We start from the raw sequence: 20,269 nt of genomic DNA, 5'->3' as shown, positions 1-20,269 counted from the left end.
CCACGGATTGGTTCTGATGATTTCAAAACACTACCTTCCAACTGATCTGATTTGACAATCTCTAATCCCTTGGCCCGGAATTTGCGGTCAGTGGCGAAGCGACGGCACTCGCACAGACCTTAAAAAAAGCTGCCCGCAAAGATCTAGCGATCTCTGTGGCATGAATTTCAGCTGATTTGACCTTTGTTTGAATCTGGCGTCAAATCAAACAAATCCTAAGCGTCCAGCAACAACAAGCTGGCTAAGCAACCACTCACATTGAAGAATTCTCACAGACCACAAACCAGGAAGTAAAATGCACAGATTCTAATTTACTTTTTATAAATTTTATAATGAATGAAATAAAGATTGGGACATGCACATATGATTAAGGTAGAAGCTAAAATATAATAAACACACTTTAAAAAAATATATTAAAAACTTGTAATTCTTAATCATATTAATGGAACAATTTTACATTCCATAAATATAGAATTAGGTTTTCAGGACCAGAACGATAGTTCAGCAGTCAGTGCGCCGTTAAAAACCCAGCTACACCTCTTTCAACAAGGCTTCAAGTTTTAGTTTTTTTTTAACAGCAATATTCCATCGTAAAAGGGGAAGTTTTCATCCTTATATGTGATTTCAACTGATTGGGGAGTTTCACAGCACAACCTGTGGCGGAGCAGTGAATGACTGACCGCAACTTCAGGATTTCTGCATTTATCTGCGCATGCACTAAATCCTGAAGCTGCGGTCAGTTTCCGAGGGGTAATGACAGCAAACGCTGACAGTTTTGCCATCATTACCACCGCAAAATCCAAGCCAAGATTTTTTTTCTTGTTAAACACCAACAAGCTGACGTGTTCAAATTTCCGTGGTTCCTGCATATGATAATTTATTGGCATATTTATTCAGTTTTGTAGACATGCTTTTGTGGTGAAAGAACCAATTGGGTTTAAATTTCTGATGTCACCATCGAATTCAAGAATACTAACTGTATCGAACAGGAGGGTTTTCATTCCATCAGCTCCTTCTTTCTGTCTTTTAAACAAGTCTCAGGTACAGTAATTTTTTTTGGGGGGGAAGGGAAAAGTTGCTGTTGCTGCAACAAGGTGTGCCCCTTTGACCTGTAAAAATGCTGCGCTCAAATTTACTCAAACACAAAAGAGGAAAATATGCATTTTGAAAGAAAATTAGGGACAGATGAAATCTCTACACATCTTTGCTAATCACACTCTGGAAAAAGCTAACATGGGGATTTTCTTTAAAGATCAAAAAAGTACACAATATTAAGTTAACAAAACAGACCTTTGGAAAGCAGAGATTTATGAACCAGCAACCCAACAACCTCAATTTAAAGGCATACGTTACTACAAAGTTACTGATTTAAAGAAAGGACAATCGACATCATGTCCTCACACGTGCCATACGCCCACTCATCCACAAATTCTATTTCTGTTTTTAGGGATGGATAGCCCTACGTGTTTCAGCTGGTCTGCCATTCATTTTCATAGGCTTGAGTTGTTATTCTCCCTTTTTTGCTAAAGACCCCCCTCTTAAGATACTGCAGAAGTTAACAGGCTTCTCATATATTCTGAATGCTAAGTTGAGACATAACTAGTGGTTATTAGTGTGTTTAAGTTTTGTACTGGCTCTTATCCACTTCCACTGCTTGAATGCCAGGAGGGGAAATTGCAACTTGGGTGGTTGCTGAGCAGCTTAAGGAGTCATGTGACAGCGCCGTCCAATGAGCGCTCGCGGGCTGTGTTGTTTGCCGATTCGCTGTGTGACAGCTCGCGGTCGTCGCTAAGTTACAGCAACCGGCTGCGTTCGAATCCCGGTCAACGTTCCAAACATGCCTGCAGCGGCCGCACTCCGATTACAATAACCATATTCCGGCAGGTACGTGGACTTTGCAGTATTAATACATGCTTCGATATTTTTGTTAAAGTCCACGTTCTGAGCACTCAGCAAAATAAGGTGGCGGCTTTTAAACTTGTGTAGGGAAAGCAAGCTGGAAATGCAATACTTGCCATTGTGCAACAGATGAGATGGACTTGTTGCCAAACAGAGCCAGTCAAAGCTCATGAGGCAGGACTGTTTGAAACTCACACTGAACTGAGTCTGGCTTCTAAAACCTGCCAAATGCTGAGATTAAAATCGAAATGAATGATCTGTGGTATTTCAGGGACTCCATCCTGTGCTGCTACTTTTTTTTTTACCGATGAAAATTCAAAACAGTTGAACTTTCTGTTGTTCCTTTCTTTGAGTGAGTTTTTGCTGTGAGCATTATTACGACATATTGTATTCCGAGCTTTAGTGTGTTCAGTACCTGCCTAAATTATGTTCTCACTTTTGTGCTGATGGACACCCCAATTACTTTGCATTAATGTAAAAATGGCAATATAACTGCACTTTTAATATAATTAATTAAAGCACCAGAACCAAAGTAGCCTGTATCCTACAGCAGTTAAACTGACCACCCAACTGGCATTTGTCACATGCTTCTGTTTCACCTTATTTGCTTAGGTCACAGTGCTTAGCTACCACTGGTAGAATAACTGTTGTATGTAGCATATCACTGAAAAAAGATGGTATCTATTCAGCAAATAAAAATGTCTTTGCCTGTGTTAATGCAGAAAGCATTTAAATATTGATGTGTTGCCTTGTAACTTTTTACTGGCCTCCTGTCAATGTTTCTACACACAAAGCAAATTAATACATTTTTGCTTTTGTATGTTTGCGGTTTTATTGTCCTGTCATATTCTATTTAAATACTATTTGTTTAGCATTTTATTTTACAGAAAAAAGGAACGTAAGCATATAACCAGAAAAATAAAATGTTATATAGCGGCGAATAACACACAATCAGATATTGCAGGATAGTTGTCATCAATACAATATCCTACTGTGAGGCCAGGAATGTGAAAGATTAGAACAGTGCCGAGATTAGCCCCAGTGGATTAGTACGGAAATTTTAAATTAAATATTTTAACTTATTTTGAGTTTAAATGTAACTTAATTTTAGCTGCTGAATAGTAGAACTGTTTAAACTCATTTATTTGGTACCATTAAGTTGGTAATAAGTTTAATTAATTGATGTGAGTAGCAGTGTATTTTCCTGTGGCAGTTGGGCTATTGTGTAAGTATAAATTGGAATTGAGTAGCGAGAGATCAATCTCAAATCGAAAGAGGCCATTAGGTATGCGAAAGGCCAAAAGAGTGTAGCGTTTAGCCTCCGAGGGAGTTCTGCATTAAGGTACAGTTGGACAGGAGTTTATTGTTCTATAATTAATACTTGCCTGATGTGAGTAAGTGGAGTTTGATTCTTGCAAGGGTTTGGTGCTAGTTCAGGTTAACGCTATCTACATTTCTAAACTAGATAAGAGGGATGGCAAGGTAGACAATCCTGCATGATGTGTTAACAGTTAAGGCCAGAATTTTACCTACCTCAGCGGGTCCGGTGCGGGTGGTGTCCGTGGGGGGGGTCGCGACCCCGCTGCTGGCTCCATCCCGCTGTTGAAAATTAACTTACCTTAATGGGGCCTATTAAGCCCGCCCAGCGTTACCCAGCCCAATGAGATGGAGCAGGTCTGGTGACGTCATTCATGACACATTTTCTGCCGGGATATTTAACCATGGCCACATTAGATTTGAAGTTTAATCTAGCATAGTGCTATCAGTGCTCTACAGCATTGGAGTGCTGAAAACACTGACAATTGCTGCACCCAGGTTCTCTGATGATTCCCTCCATATGCTTATGGAGGGAGTCAGAGCACGCAGGGAGGTCCTCTTCCCTTCCGATGGGTGGAAGAGACCTCCCCAGGAGACCAAGACAGCCTGGTTGCAGATTGCAGAGGAGGTCACAACCAGGGATGTGGTCAGGAGGACCTGGGTACAGTGCTGCAAACATTTCAATGATCTCATTAGATTAGGAAACGTGAGTACAAAGCCACACTCAACTTCCTCCTGCTGTGCCTCTCATCACATCCCTATCTCTCTGCCTTCCCAACCCTACTCCTGCACATCCTTACTCACAGCAACATAGCTTGCACTTCCACCCATCCCTCTCTATCTACATTATCACATCCCCATCTCACTAGCCACCCCTCATACTCGCCCTCATCCTAGTGCAGTCATACCAACTAACATCGCACAGGTGTAGCCACTTGGGTGTTTTAACCAATGTTCATGTAAAGTTTCTGTTAATACGGTGTCAAACATAAAAATCTTTATTTTCACCACTTTCCAGTCTTGGACAGATTTGTGTGCACCTTTGGAAGTGGCTTAGTGAGTTGCAGTGAATGGTGAGACATAACAGTACCCCCCGTAATGGTGATGAGTGTGAAACGAATGGCTTGGGCATTGTAGGGATACTTTATGGTGTTGGTGTGGGGTGGTGCCAACCTGGCGCATCATGTGGCAGCCATATGGGTGGTACAGCATAAAGTTAACTAAATCTGGCCATGGTGAGGCCATTCCTGGCCTCTTGGGCAGCAATGTGTTTGGGTGCTGATGCCCTGTGTCCTGTACAGCATCAGGTGATTGTGGAGAAGGTTGGTGCTGTTGTTGGTGCTGCTGGTGTTGGTGCTCATTGTGGTCCGATTCTGTGGACCAAGGTGAGACAGTATAAACGGCACCCATGTTGATGGAATAGATGCCAGGTGAAGTAGAGATGACAGAAGCATTCTGTCAATGGTGAGAGAGTTCTTCCAATGAGGTGACACTAGATGAAGACTTTGCTGGAAAGACTTGCAGCCTGCAGAATCTGTGCTGGAAATGGACTGAGCAACAGCTTCTGCCTGAGGAAAGTGATTATTTGTCAAGTGGGAGCTTTTACTGTACATTTGATGCTGTCAAGTAATCAGCTGGAGCAATGGCCACGGAACTCCTGCCTCAGATTGACAGACGTGGTTCCTGAGCTGCGTGAATCCCGTGGCCATGCAGGGAAATTTAAAAAGTAAGTGAAAAAAGGCTCTTAAGTGCCTGTAAACTACCTGATAATCATTTCAATTGGGTCGCCCGCCGCTGCCAGTCGGGTCGGCTCCATGATCACAAATGCGCCTGGGGGAAAGGCATGTGGGAGCGAGATGATAGCGGGTTCCCGACCCGCTCCCAAAAATAACAACTTTCCCACCGATCGCACCCGCTACCACCCTGGAAAATTCTGGCCACATAACGGGAAAACCCTATCTATCCCCGTCACTGATGATGAAGCAATTGACATCACTCACAATGCTTTTTGCAGCCAAAAAAAATCATCTGACTCTCTTTTTCTCAGTAACTGAAATTTCCTATCTCCAAAGTAAGATTGTAATCAAAAATTTTAAAAAGAAATTACATATTTTACAACAACATGATTAAATTTACCCACTGAATTTTTTTTTTCATTGACGTTTTTAGTTGAAGGGCTCAGCCTCTCTCAAAAGCCTGAACTTTGACTGGATTTTAAAAAATCCTCACAGCAGTTGGAGAGAGCTTTCAACCACAACGATGCATTCTGAGCATGTGCAGTTTATAGATTTGCACATCATGCAATCTGCATCAAGAGCCGAAGGGTGGAAAGATTTGTTCTCGTTCTATAATGATTTTGAGAGTTTCCTTTTTCAAAAAGTCTTTGAAAGAAGCTGGAAATAGAATTCTCAAAGATTTATTTGAAGCAAACATTAGTATGATAGCAAAATACTGCAGATGCTGGAAATCCGAAATAACAACAGAAAATGCTGGAAAAACTCAGCAGGCCAGGCAACTTCTGTGGAGAGAAAATAGAGTCAACGTTTCGGGTGAACCCTTTGTCAAGACTAAAGAAGCACAGGAAATAAAATAGATTAAGAGGCCAGGCTGGGAGAGAACAAAAGAGAAGTGAATAGACATTAAGAGGTATTCAAAACGAGACGAGATGGTGATAGGACTAGTGGAGACAAAAGATGGCTCTAGATTAGGTGTGAAATGCGCTGGCAGAATGGGAGACAGCTGCCATGTGGGAGAGAGAAAAAAAAAAGAAAGGGGGGTTGGGGGGAAAGGCCAAAACAAAGGTGTGGATAAAAAATATAAGTAAAAATGTAATTGGGGCCGAGATTATGATCTGAAATTGTTGAACTCAATATTGTAGGCTGTAAAGTGCCTAATCGGAAGATGAGGTGCTGTTTCTCGAGTTTACGGTGAGCTTCCGTGGAACAATGCAAGAGGCCGAGGACGGTGAGGTCCGAGTGGGAATGGGGTGGTGAATTAAAATGACGGGCAACCGGAAGCTCGGGGTCACCGCCGCCGCATCTGCTCCGACGATGCCACCTTTCACACCAGTGCTTCCGACATGTCTTCCTTTTTCCTCAACTGAGGATTCCCCTCTACCGTGGTTGACACGGCCCTCGACCGTGTCCATTCTATCTCCCACACTTCTGCCCTCACCCCTGCCCTTCCCTCCCGGAACCACGATAGGGTTCCCCTTGTCCTCACCTTTCACCCCACCAGCCTCCACATTCAATGGATCATCCTCCGCCATTTCTGCCACCTCCAAAGTGATCCCACCACCAAACGCATCTTCCCCTCCCCTCCTCTTTCAGCATTCCGTAGGGACCGCTCCCTCCGAGACACCCTAGTCCACTCCTCTATCACCCCCAGCACCCCTTCCCCTTCGCCTGGCACCTTCCCGTGCAAGCGCAGGAGATGTAACACCTGCCCTTATACCTCCCCCCTTCCCACTGTCCAGGGCCCCAAACACCCCTTTCAGGTGAAACAGCGATTTACTTGTACTTCTTGCAATCTAGTATACTGTATTCGCTGCTCACGATAGGGAGACCAAATGCAGATTGGGTGACCGCTTTGCGGAACACCTCCGTTCAGTCCGTAGGGGTGACCCTGAGCTTCCGGTCGCCTGTCATTTTAATTCACCGCCCCATTCTCACTCGGACCTCACCGTCTGCGGCCTCTTGCATTGTTCCACGGAAGCTCACCGTAAACTCGAGGAACAGCACCTCATCTTCCGATTAGGCACTTTACAGCCTTCTGGACTCAATATCGAGTTCAACAATTTCAGATCATAACCTCGGCCCCCATTACATTTTTACTTATATTTTTTATCCACACCTTTGTTTTGGCCTTTTCCCCCCCTTTCTTTTTTTTTCTCTCTCTCTCTCATTCTGCCAGCGCATTTCACACCTAATCTAGAGCCGTCTTTTGTCTCCACTAGTCCTATCGCCATCTCGTCTCGTTTTGAATACCTCTTAATGTCTCTTCACTTCTCTTTTGTTCTCTCCCAGCCTGGCCTCTTAATCTATTTCATTTCCTGTGCTTCTTTAGTCTTGACAAAGGGTTCACCCGAAACGTTGACTCTATTTTCTCTCCACGGATGTTGCCTGGCCTGCTGAGTTTTTCCAGCATTTTCTGTTGTTATTTATTTGAAGCAAGTCTGGCCTTTATTTAAATGTGAAATGCTGTTTTCTATTATGAACATCTCAGCCAGATAACAATTGTGAACAGCAGCATCTGTGTTCATGCTTTTTTCGTTCACGGGTAAAAAAGAAAACAGAGGTTCTGTACTGAAATTCTGTATTCAGTATAGAAATCTTTCAGAACCATTTTTGAACGTAAGGAAGTATCTGTGATGTATCAAAAACTTGGAAACTACGTAAATTAACTTTTGAGCCTTTTGTGAGGTAACTTAAGGTTATTAAGATTGAGCTTAGCTAACTCAAAATTATTGGACTACGTTTTCCACTTCTGCACTCCTGGCACACACTGGGAATGCATACGAGGAAATTGAGGACTCCCCAGCATGTGATTTTCCATCCCATTAATTTTAAGAAGCTGAAAATTTACGCTTAAATGCTTTAAGGCAGGAGCATAAAAACAGGATCCAGCTGATGGTGAAAGACCTAAGGGTGTAAAAAGGGCTGTGAACTGGTGGGGACAGAGCCTGGCAGTGGGGACATGTGGAAGGGGGTTGTGTTGGAGCTTGATGGTCAAAATGTGGCCAACAGCAGTTTGGATCCCATTCTCCTGGACCCCCCTCCCCCGCAAGGCTGTCAAACCATGATTCCTCCCAAAAAGTCCAAACCCCAGTAGCCCTAATACTGCCGAACTCTGGCCCAATCAATGCTGCAAAGCCGTCTCCCCAATCCTCATGCACCTGAGCACCATCCTCCCCAGACTCCCCACTTCCAGGAAACTCTCCCAATGCTCACAAACTATGAGATAAAGGGGTTGATTTTCGCCGAATACTTTCAACGCTAAAGAGGTAAAGAGGTGGCCAAGATGTGGTCTTAAGCTGAAATGCTGGTTTAGCCTGTGTTTAGCAGAAGACACCATTTTGGTAAAGGAGTTGAAACCAGCGCTAGTAACGTCTGCCCGGAGCCTAGTTAAACAGCTGATTGCCACTTAAAATGCCTACTAGCGCTCATTAAAGGGGCTGCGTGACACTTTGGTGGCTAGAGCTTCAACTACCCCCTCTCCTAACAGCGACCAGTTGTTTTGGAGTAAACACGGCATTGATGTCAATTTCAAGAGCTACTTAAAGGGATACTCACCATTCCATGGCCATTGCTGCTGGAGCTGTGAAGAGGACTTGCAAAACACATCAGAAGACTTTCTGGCACACGTTGTCAAGACTTTACCAACACTCTAACAACATTTAATCTGGAAATTATCTGAGGATTTCACTTAAAAAGAGTAAGTGCTGTGCTACTCCACCTTATGAGTCACCAGGAGAAAGGGAGTGCTTGGTCATGGGCATTTTCCTTGGTCTGGATGAGGAATGGGAGGACATGATGCCAGGCAGAGCAGCACCAGCTGCTGCAGGAGAGAGGGCCAGGAGGGCGAGGTGGTGTCCTTCTCTCCTGCGGGTACAGGACACCCGTCCTCCTCTGGACCTCCTCCACCAGGACCTCCAGTGCTGCATCCGATAACCTGTGCGCGCTCTCCCTCGGTCCCTGAACCATCCTTCAATGTGCTGCTGCGTGCCAGCCAGAGCACTTCACACCTTCAGTGGAAGTGGATGTGAGGAGCCCACATATACTGCTCCACGAAAATTGCATCTAATCAGCACTTGAGTGCAGGTTTCTGGTTAGCGCCTGCAGGCACGTTCAAATCATAATCACCATTAGCCCAAAAATTGCAAGCTAAATCCAGACTTTCAAACAGGCGTTTCTTATTAGCACAGCACCCATTTAGTGCCTGTTTTCACTCTTTGGTCAAAATAACACCCCTACATTGTGAAAGAATAAGCAATATAACCTATTCAGAAAAATACACCATTCTATGAAAGAATTCTGTCCTTATTAAAACATGACAAACTGGGTCTGGAAATCTAGAAACCTAACTGAAAAAGCTGTGATAGCATGCTGGCTGTTGAGATAAGATAAGTTGTTGACACTGAATCAATAATCTTATTGAAACAGAAGGTTAAAGGCTCCTGAAGTCTGAATCTTTGGGAACAAGACAATAGTTACCCGATACAAGGTGTTCTAATTTACACCTCGTAAAGGAGCACATAAAAGTAACAAACATCTGCCTTCGTAAAGATGATACCTCATTGAAACTTATAAAATTCTAACAGGACTAGATAGACTAGATGCAGGAAGGATGTTCCCGATGGCGGGGGAGTCCAGAACCAGGGGTCACAGTCTAAAGATAAGGGGTAAGCCATTTAGGACTGAGATGAGGAGGAATTTCTTCACCCAGAGAGTGGTGAACCTGTGGAATTCTCTACCACAGAAGGCAGTTGAGGCCAATTCATTAAATATATTCAAGAAGGAGTTAGATATATTTCTTACGGCTAAAGGGATCAAGGGATATGGGGAGAAAGCAGGGTCAGGGTACTGAGTTTGGATGATCAGCCATGATCTCATTGAATGGCGGAGCAGGCTTGAGGGGCCGAATGGCCTACTCCTGCTCCTATCTTCTATGTTTCTATACTGGGTGGAGCGCACCTGCTGTTGCACCATTTTTTATGATAAGCTTAGCACACCTAGAGAGGAGACATGGTTCTGTAGTGCTACCAGCTGAGGTGACTGTAAGAACTCCAAGGGTTAGCAGAAAAATGACTAGAGATAATTAGCTTACATCAGCAGAAAACCTTAAAGGAAGTACCACTGTAAAAGGGTATAAATATTGAACTCTCAAATGGGATAATAGACTTGCTTAAAGGAGCAAAGCGATTCTCGGCTTCAGGGCTAGCTCTGTAAGTCTTCAACTCTTTGTACCTTGGGGATCAAGGTACTATATTTGATTTTGGTGAATATCCTGAATAAAACTAAGAACTGTAAAACTGTAGCAAAGTTAAGATTTGAGAATAAGGATCTCTGATAAGATTGTAAAGCTTTTTCTTTTTGGAACTGTTAATGTTGCGATTGACTCACCAACTGTAAAATACATGTTGGTTCTTTAATAAATCTATATATTTTTAGAATTGTCTCACATAATACTTCTGTATCAAACTCACAAACTCAATCTCTGTACACTCTTCAGTGAGGAGTTGCAGAATTCTGGAGGCGTTTTCTGGGCCCTCATAATATCTGGAACGTTACAGTCTAGCTAAACTTATTAAAAGTGCTATCTGGAGGACGGTAACATTTTCAGGTTGTTCCTTTCCTTCAGGGAGAGATAATCTGGACCTTTAGACCCAATTAAGCGTCTTTAGGATTCGGCTACCTCAAAATTTAGTTGAAAGTGAACGTCTGAGGAATACGCCTGATCTGGGGTAACCCTAAAGGGGCTAGGACTAGTAATTATCCTTTCAACACTCCCAGTGCTCTCCGATCCCAGAATGTATTCACCTTATGCACCCAGATCCCGTGACCTCCCTTGCCAATGCCCCCAGATACGAGCATACTTCTCTGATCCAGATTACAGGATCTGCCCTAGTCTTCTATCTTTTAGTGATTAGTGTACATGGACACCTAAGTCCCTTTGCTGCTCCACAGCTTGTAATCTCAATCCATTAAGAAAATATTCTGATTAGTCTTTCTTGGATCCAAAGTGGATGACCTTGTGCCTCCCAGATTGAACTCCATCTGCCATTATTTTTCCTACTCATTTAGTCTGTCTATGTCCCTTTGGAACTTCCTGCTCCCATCTACACAATTTACTATGCCTCCTACCAATATCATCTGCAAACGTGGATAGATCTCTCTCTTCCTTCATGCAAGTCATTAATATATATGGTGAAAAGCTGAGGCCCCAGTTCAGATGCTTGGGGACCACAACGGGCTGGATTTTCATTGGGCCGTGGAGTCAGGATTGGAGGCATGTTGGGGTTTAAAATCCCGAAATCGGGGGTCCCGACCCCATCCCGCCTTCATGCCAGTTTCAAAGGAGGCAGGTACCCGCCCCGCACTGGGACCCGCCTCCCCGAGGCGGGAAGGGGATTAGTGCCAATTAACTGCCTGTTAACAGCCTAATCCCTATTTTCATTGTTGAAATGTGGGATTCCCGATGGCTCCAAACCATGCCAAATTAGCGAGGCGGACCGTCGGGATGAAGGGCTTGCAGGTGTCAAGATGTCCGGTGTTCAGGTGAGTGATGGGTGCATGAGTGCAGAGGTAGGTGTGTTTGGTCTGTGTAAAGTGTTTAAAGAAGTTCTACTAACCTTTACTTACCTTTACAGCCTTCCTTCCTTCAGATCTCGGGAGTCCCTCATCTCACCGGCAGAGAAAGCAGAATAGCCGCTAGCTGTCAAAATCTGCAGCCTCTGCTTTCTGTTCCGGAGAGATCTCTAAATCATCCTGAGAGGAAGGAATTAACCTGGAGTACAGATTGTCAGTGTTTGACAGCTTCAAACAGCTGTGAAACGCTGATATTTCATCTGTCAAAAGGTCTTGACAGATGAAATTTCAATCTGTGACGTCACCTGTTGCCGGGTGGCCCTTAATTGGCCGCCTGAGCCTACTGGGCAGGCCCAACAAGGTTAATCAAGTCTAAATCGTGTGGGTTGGCTAGAACTCGATGGAGGCGGGGCTAGAACTCGATGGAGGCGGGACTACAACCCCAAAAGTTGTAGTCCCACCTCCTACCTGCCTCCTCAATGAAAATCCAGCCCAACTTGTTACATTCCGCCAATCAGAGGACATTGCCTTTATTCGTACTTTCTGTCTTCTATATACAAACCAATTATCAACCTATGATTCATGGTTACCTCCAATACGTGGTAGGGATGGAGGGGACAAAGTACCTGAGAAGGGAGAAATGAAAGGTGGCATGACTGGGTGACAGGTAAGAGCCCAAGAAGGGTTAAGAGAAGGGAAAAGAAAGGGAGACAGAAGTAATGGGCTTGGGTCCAGAGCAGCAGTCAAAATGCAACTGGACACAGAAAGATTTTAGGTTACATAGGCATGGCAAAAATTAGGATAGATATGTCTTGGTTGTAATTGGAAGGAAGCAATATGAGAGAGTCCAAAGTTAAAGTCAGAGGTCTTGTGGTGGGATGAAGTTGGCTTGTAGGCAAAGTGTAGTCAGATTGAAGCATAGACGAGCCAATGTTCAGATTCAAATTCGGAGACAATTGTGCTGGGCGTGTGAGTCAAGCAGCTGTTTCCGGGTCAGAGTATCAGTGGGCCCAATGCTAAAGGTTGTCATGAGGAAAATGCAGAGCTGAGGAGGTGTAGAGAGTCCATCATGAGCCAGCTTTGTGTGTAGAATCATAGAATGGTTACAGCACAGAAGAAGGCCATTTGGCCCGTCGAGCCTGTGCCGGCTCTCTGCAAGAGCACTTCAGCTAGTCCCACTCCCCTGCCCCCTCCCCGTAGCCCTGCAAATTTCCTTCCCTCAGTTACTTATCCAACTCTCTTGAAAGCCGTGATTGAATCTGCCTCCACCACCCTTTCAGGCAGTGCATTCCAGATCTTAACCATTCGCTGCGTAAAAAAGTATTTTCTTACGTCGCCTTTGGTTCTTTTGCCAATCACCTTAAATCTGTGTCCTCTGGTTCTTGACCCTTCTGCCAATGGGAACAGTTTCCCTCTATCTATTCTGTCCAGACCCCTCATGATTTTGAACACCTCTATCAAATCTCCTCTTCACATCCTTCCTAAAGTGCGGTGCCCAGAATTGGACACTGTACTCCAGTTGTGGCCGAACCAGTGTTAAGAACATAAGAAATAGGAGCAGGAGTAGGCAATTCGGCCCTTCGAGCCTGCTCCACCATTCAATGAGGTTATGGCCGATCTTCTGCCTCAACTCCATTCACCGGCCATACCCCTTGATGCCCTTACTAGTCAGAAATCTATCGACTTCTGTTTTGAATATACCCAATGACTGAGCCTTCACAGCTCTCTGGGGTAGAGAATTCCAAAGATTCACCACCCTCCGTGTGAAGAAATTTCTTCTCATCTCAGTCCTGAATGGCCTACCCTTTATCTTGAGGCTGTGGCCCCTGGTTCTAGACTCCCAGCCAAGGGAAACATTCTCCCACTATCCATCCTATCAAGCCCTATAATAATTTTGTATGCTTCAATGAGATCCCCTCTCATTCTTCTGAATTCAAGAGAATACAGGCCTAGTTTACTCAATCTCTTCTCATACGACAGTCCCGCCATCCCAGGAATCAATCTCGTTGCATTCCCTCTATGGCAAGTATATCCTTTCTTAGGTTAGGAGACCAAAATTGTACACAGTACTCCAGGTGTGGTCTCACCAAGGCCCTATATAATTGGAGTAAGACTTCTTTACTCCTGTACTCAAATCCTCTTGTAATGAAGGCCAGCATACCATTTGCCTTCCTAATGGCTTGCTGCACCTGCACATTCACTTTCAGTGACTCATGTACAAGGACACCCAGGTCCCTTTGAACATCTGCATTCTCCAGTCTTTCACCATTTAGGAAATACTCTGCCTTTCTGTTTTTTCTACCAAAGTGGATAACTTCACATTTATCCACATTATATTCCATCTGCCATGTTCTCGCCCACTCACTAAGCCTGTTGAGATCCACTTGAAGCCTCTTCACAGCCTCTTCACAACTGACACTGCCAGCTAGCTTTGCATCATCAGCAAATTTGGAAATGTTACATTTAGTCCCCTCATCCAAATCATTGATATAGATTGTGAATAGCTGGGGCCCAAGCACCGATCCTTGCGGTACCCCACTAGTCACAGCCTGCCATCCTAAAAAAGTCCCATTTATCCCTACTCTTTGTTTTCTGTCTGTTAACCAATTCTCAATCCATGCTAGTATATTACCGCCAATTCCATGGGCCCTAATTTTGTTCACCAACGTCTTGTGTGGGACCTTATCGAAGGCCTTCTGAAAATCCAGATACACCACATCTACCGGTTCCCCTTTGTCTACTCCACTAGTTACATCCTCAAAGAACTCCAATAGGTTTGTCAAACAGGATTTCCCTTTCATAAATCCATGTTGACTCTGCCCAATCTTACTATTAGTTTCTAAGTGCCCAGTTATTGCATCCTTTATAATAGATTCCAGCATTTTCCCAACTACTGATGTGAGGCTAACAGGTCTGTAGTTCTCTGTTTTCTCTCTTGTTCCAGAAGCTATAGAATTTTGGAAGATGACAACCAATGTATCCACTATTCCAATGGCCACCTCTTTCAAAACCCTAGGATGTAGGTCATCCGGTCCTTGGGATTTATCGACTTTTAGTCCCATTTAATTTTGCTAGTACTGTTTTTTTACTAATAATAATTTCTTTAAGTTCCTCATTCTTGTCACACCCTTGGTTTTCTCGTATTTCTGGGAGGTTTTTTGTGTCTTCCTCCGTGAAGACAGAAACAAAGTATTTATTTAATTTCTCTGCCATTTCCTCATTCCCCATTATAAATTCTCCTGTCTTTGACTGTAAAGGACCTACATTTACCTTCGCCAGTCTTTTCCTTTTCACGTACCTCACATGTTTTATTAAGGAAACCTTATCGAAGGAAATTCATCATAATTTCCACACTTTTGTACTCTATACTTCGATTTATGAAGTCCAGGATCCCATAAGCCTTTCTCAATCTGCCCTGCCACGTTCAACGATTTGTGCACACATACCCCCAGGTCTCTCTGTACATGCACCCACTTTAGGATTGTACCATTTAGTTTATATGGCCACTCCTCATTCTTTCTACCAAAATGTATCACTTCACATTTTTCTGCATTAAATTTTATCTGCCACGTGTCCGCCCATTTCACCAGCCTGTCTATGTCTTCCTGAATTATATCACTCTCCTCCTCACTGATCATTATACTTCCAAGTTTTGCGTCATCTGCAAATTTTGAAATTGTGCCCTGTACACCCACGTCCAAGTCATTAATGTATATCAAGAAAAGCAGTGGTCCTAGAACAAACCCCTGGGGAACACCACCTTCCTCCAGTCCGAAAAATAACCGTTCACCACTACTCTCTGTTTCTTATCACTTAGCCAATTCCGTATCCATGCTGCCACTGTCCCTTTTATTCCATGGGCTTCATCTTTGCTGACAAGCCTATTATGTGGCACTTTGTCGAACGCCTTTTGGAAATCCATGTACACTACATCAACCGCATTACCCTCACCAACCCTCTCTGTTACCTCATCAAATAACTCAATCAAGTTAGTTAAACACGATTTGCCTTTAACAAATCCATGCTGGCTTTCCTTAATTAATCCACACTTGTCCAAGTGACTGTTAATTTTGTCCCTGATTACTGTTTCTAAAAGCTTCCCCACTATCGAGGCCAAACTGACTAACCTATAGTTGCTGGGTTTATCTTTACACCCTTTTTTGAACAATGGTGTAACATTTGCAATTCTCCAGTCCTCTGGCACCACCCCGTATCTAAGGAGGATTGGAATATTATGACCAGTACCTCCGCGATTTCCTCCCTCAATTCCCTCAGCACCCTAGGATGCATCCCGTTCGCTCCTGGTGATTTATCTACTTTAAGTACAGCCAGCCTTTCTAATACCTCTTTATCAATTTTTATCCGATCAAGTATCTCCACTACCTCCTCCTTTACTATGGCTATGGCAGCATCCTCTTCCTTGGTGAAGACAGATGCAAAGTACTTGTTTAGTACCTCAGCCATACCCTCTGCCTCCATGCATAGGTCTCCTCTTTGGTCCCTAATCTGCCCCACCCCTGCTCTTAGTACCCTTTTACTATTTATATGCCTATAGAAAACTTTTGGATTACCTTTAATGTTGGCTGCCATTCTATTCTTATGCCCTCTCTTTGCCCCTCTTATTTTCTTTTTCACTTCTCCTCTGACCTTTCTGTATATAACCTGAGTCTCAAGATTTATTTGCAACCTGACATCTGTCATATGCTCTCTTTTTCTGCTTCATCAAATTATTCTCTATCTCTTTCGTCATCCAGTGTAGCTGCAGGATTTGGCTCCTGGTTCTGTTGGTGGCATTTTAATTCTTGCATCAAATGCTAATTCAATCTCCTCTACCTGAATGAACGGCGTGCACATTTCAAATAAGATCCAGGAGTGGAATGACCAATGTATTTGATGAAGATAAGCTTATTTTCTCTCAGCTTGGTGTAGATACTGCCATCTCTCTCCTTTGATTAATTTGAGGCCCTCGTGGTTGTCTGGATCAGGGTCCCTTTAGTTTTTTGGTTTAACTTTATTTGAGTGTTACATGGGTAAGCTGATCTTCTGTATTCATGTTCAGTGACCCTGTGCTTTTTCTCTCCCCGCCCACATTACCCCTACAGAACAACTAAGTACTGTAACCAACTCATTTCCCCTTCAGGAAAAGTGTTGAATTATCATTTCTGTCAATGGGCCAAATGAATGGCCTCTTTCTAAAATAATTTCTATGATCCTTATTAACAATCCAAAGTGCTGATATTTGGATTAGCTTCTGGAATGTAATTCTTAAAAATGTGCAGCACTCCTAGAATTATAGACAATGAATAGTCTTACTGTTCACCAGATATGAGCTGCACGCCACAGGTCAGACATGGCAACTTTTACAATACCAAAAAGTGTTTATATTTTAGCAAGTTGTGGCAATTTTAAGGCACATCTTATTTCAGGTCATTAACTGTAGTTACCTGTAACTTCCCTTTATTTATGAAATGCAGTTCTGTCTAAAATTATACTTCGAACTGGGCTTGGAGGAGTATTTCTCCACCTTCCTTTGACACTTTTTTCTCATGCTCCTTCACAGCATTTAAGTAACAGGAAAAGTTCTTTAAGGAACTGATTTTAATGTCTTCTAGTTTTAACATATGTCGTGCTTATTATGTAAATTCTGAGTTATGACAAACTTAGATTTACTTCCTTTGTTCTTTATGCACTTTTAAAAGAGCTGTTTCCAGCAGAGGAGGAAGGGTAATAAGGGAATGCTCTACTTTGGAAAGAGCCGTGGTAAATTTAAAGATAAATATTATTTTTTTAGGTTTCCCTCCCCCTTCAGGTCCCACAATCCATTCCAGTTTGAGAGGGCGTGTAAGTGACCTGCCCTTACCTCTGTTCTACAGTATAACCAGCTATTGGGAGGTGCGCCACAGCAGCATAGTTGACCCATTCCATAATTTTTCTCTCAACTCACCTCCGTTATGTTATGTTCATTAATACCATTCCAGAATGACAGGTTACTGATCATTACATCCCCCTTTCTTTGAGGTTAAACAAAATCAGTATCAATCAATATCAATCAATAACAACATAAACATCTTCAACAGTCAATACATTTTCAATGTAGTTTTCTTTGTACTCAAAGATTAAGTCTATCGGGTTTTTTTACTTCATGTGTGGATCTTCTCAGCGCAGGTAAGTCTGATGTGTTTTCATGAGAGCCTGTATGTGTATTTGTGTTAGATTGTTCTGGTGGTGAGTGACAAGATTCAGTTGCGGCATTGTCATCGATTTGCTCTTCGATAGTCTCTTGTGTTTTTAGGAGGGAACGGCGGTTCCTCCTGAGAATCTGTCCTTCCTCAGTTCTAACAGTGTATGACCTTGGTCCTACTTCCTCAAGAACTGTAGCTTTCCTGTTCCATGCATCTGGATCCTCAATCCTGACAACATCATCCCTTGTCAATGGTTTCAGAGTTTTGGATGACTTGTCATAGTATGATTTCTGTTTCAGCTTTAACAGTTGAAGTCTCTGTCTCAGTTCCTTACTCTGCTTTTCTTTTGCATAGCAGGGTAGCGTGGTACGCAACTTGTGACCCATTAGGAGTTCAGCAGGTGAAGAACCAGAGTCTAAAGGTGAGGCTCGGTAGCTCAGCAGGGCGAGATAAGGATCAGACTTGCTTTCTGTCGCTTTCTTCAGTAGCTGCTTGAGAACTTGAACACCTTTCTCTGCCTTACCATTCGACTGAGCATACAAAGGACTGGATGTGATGTGTTGAAAGTCATAATGTGCTGCAAACTGTTGCCACTCCTTACAGTTGAAGCACGGACCATTGTCGCTAACGGCAATCCTGGGAATTCCATGTCTGGCGAAGATGGATTTCACATGCATTATGACACTGCTTGCTGTGGTGCTTGAGAGCAGCGCCATCTCAGGATAGTTAGAATAGTAGTCAATCACTATTAGATAGTCTTTACCATTTAAATGAAAAAGGTCCATACCAACCTTTTGCCATGGTGCTGTTGGTATGTCAGCTACTATCATTGGTTCCTTTGCTTGTTTGTTTTGGTGTTTCTGACATGTCTCACATTTGCCTATCATGTTCTCAATGTCCTTATTTATGCCAGGCCAATAAACAGTGTCTCTTGCTCTCCTTTTGCATTTTTCAATTCCGAGGTGTCCCTCATGAATCCTTTTGAGCATGTCTTGACGTAGAGCCTGTGGAATGACTATTCTGTTCTGTTTTAGTAATAGTCCACTTGCGACACTCAATTCTGACCTTATGTGAAAATATTTTGAACAGGAACCTTTTGGCCAACCATGATGAATGTTCTCTATTACTGTTTGTAATACTGTATCTTTTACTGTTTCTTGTGCTATTTGCTTTGATTTTGTGTCTGACACGGGCAGCGCAGCAGTGACCATACTCACATGAACATCCACGTCTTCTTCAGTAGAGCTCACATGACTCATTGTGGGTGCTCGGGATAATGCATCTGCTAACACTATGTATTTGCCTGGTGTGTAGATCAGTTCAAAGTCATATCTTTGCAGCTTCATCATGAGTCGTTGAATCCTTGGAGACATCTCATTCAGGTTCTTTTTTATGATGGCAACCAGTGGGCTGTGGTCTGTCTCAACTGTGAAAGTGGGAAGTCCATATATGTAGCCATGAAACTTTTCTAGTCCAACTACCAAGCCTAGACATTCCTTTTCAATCTGGGCGTATCAACACTCAGTATCAGTCATAGACCTGGAGGCATAGGCAACAGGCTTCCAATCTTAACCCTCTGCTTGTAGCAAGACCGCACCTAGGCCATCTTTTGATGCATCCGTTGACACTTTGATTCTTTTTGTTGGGTCAAAGAAGGTGAGTACAGGTGTGGTTGTCAGCACTGTTTTTTGAGGTTTATCCACTCTTGTTCATGTCTTTCTGTCCATGCAAACTCATTTGTTTTACGTAGCAGGTCTCGCAGACAGGCTGTCTTGGCTGACAAGTTAGGAATGAACTTTCCAATGAAGTTTATCATCCCCATGATGCGTAGCACTCCTTTTTTGTCAGTGGGTCGGGGCATTTTGAGTATGGCGTTTACTTTTTCCATATCTGGCTCTATTCCTTTACCAGATAGATTATCTCCTAGGAAAGTGACTTCCTGGACGCCAAACTGACACTTGGCTTTGTTGAGCTTCAGCCCATTCCGGTGTATGCTCTGTAGCACTTTAGTCAGTCTCTCATTGTGTTCTTTCAGTGTGGAGCCCCAGATGATGATGTCATCAACATAGACCCAAACTCCTTCCAGACCTTCAATTATGTGTTCCATCGCTCTATGAAAGATTTCAGCTGCAGATATTATCCCGAAAGGCATTCTGAGGAAACAATACCTGCCAAATGGTGTGTTGAAGGTACAGTATTTGGTGCTCTCTTCATCCAGTTTTAGTTGCCAAAATCCTTGTGAGGCATCGAGCTTTGTGAAGTATCTGGCACCTGACATTTCACTGGTGATTTCTTCTCGCTTGGGAATCTGGTAGTGTTCACGTTTTATGTTTGCATTGAAGTCCTTTGGATCCATGCATATTCTTAGATCATTGTTCTTTTTCTTTACACATACCATGGAGTTAACCCAGTCTGTTGGCTCTTCGACTTTCCTGATGACTCCTAGTATGGTCATTCTGTCCAGTTCATTCTTGAGCCGGTCACGCAGGGGTGCTGGAACTCTTCGTGGAGCATGTACCACTGGCTGAGCATCCTCCTTTAGCTGGATCTTGTAAGTGAATGGTA

General features: G+C 43.3%; 1 protein-coding gene across 1 annotated transcript in view; it reads left to right on the top strand.

Annotated features, from left to right (window-relative positions):
• The first annotated feature begins 1,447 nt into the window (after nt 1-1,447).
• The window catches only part of trmt9b (tRNA methyltransferase 9B), a 70,068-nt gene continuing 51,246 nt past the window's right edge, over nt 1,448-20,269 (top strand). Inside the window, exon 1 of the mRNA XM_085999348.1 lies at nt 1,448-1,884. The gene's annotated coding sequence lies outside the window, so the exon portion shown is untranslated. The remainder of the gene's footprint in view (nt 1,885-20,269) is intronic.

Source organism: Somniosus microcephalus, chromosome 10 (assembly GCF_052327205.1).
Source record: "Somniosus microcephalus isolate GS21.2 chromosome 10, FLI_Smic_1.0, whole genome shotgun sequence".
In the NCBI taxonomy this organism is placed as follows: domain Eukaryota; kingdom Metazoa; phylum Chordata; class Chondrichthyes; order Squaliformes; family Somniosidae; genus Somniosus; species Somniosus microcephalus.
The sequence above is the reverse complement of the archived record's forward strand: the minus strand, read 5'-3'. Positions and strand labels throughout refer to the sequence as shown.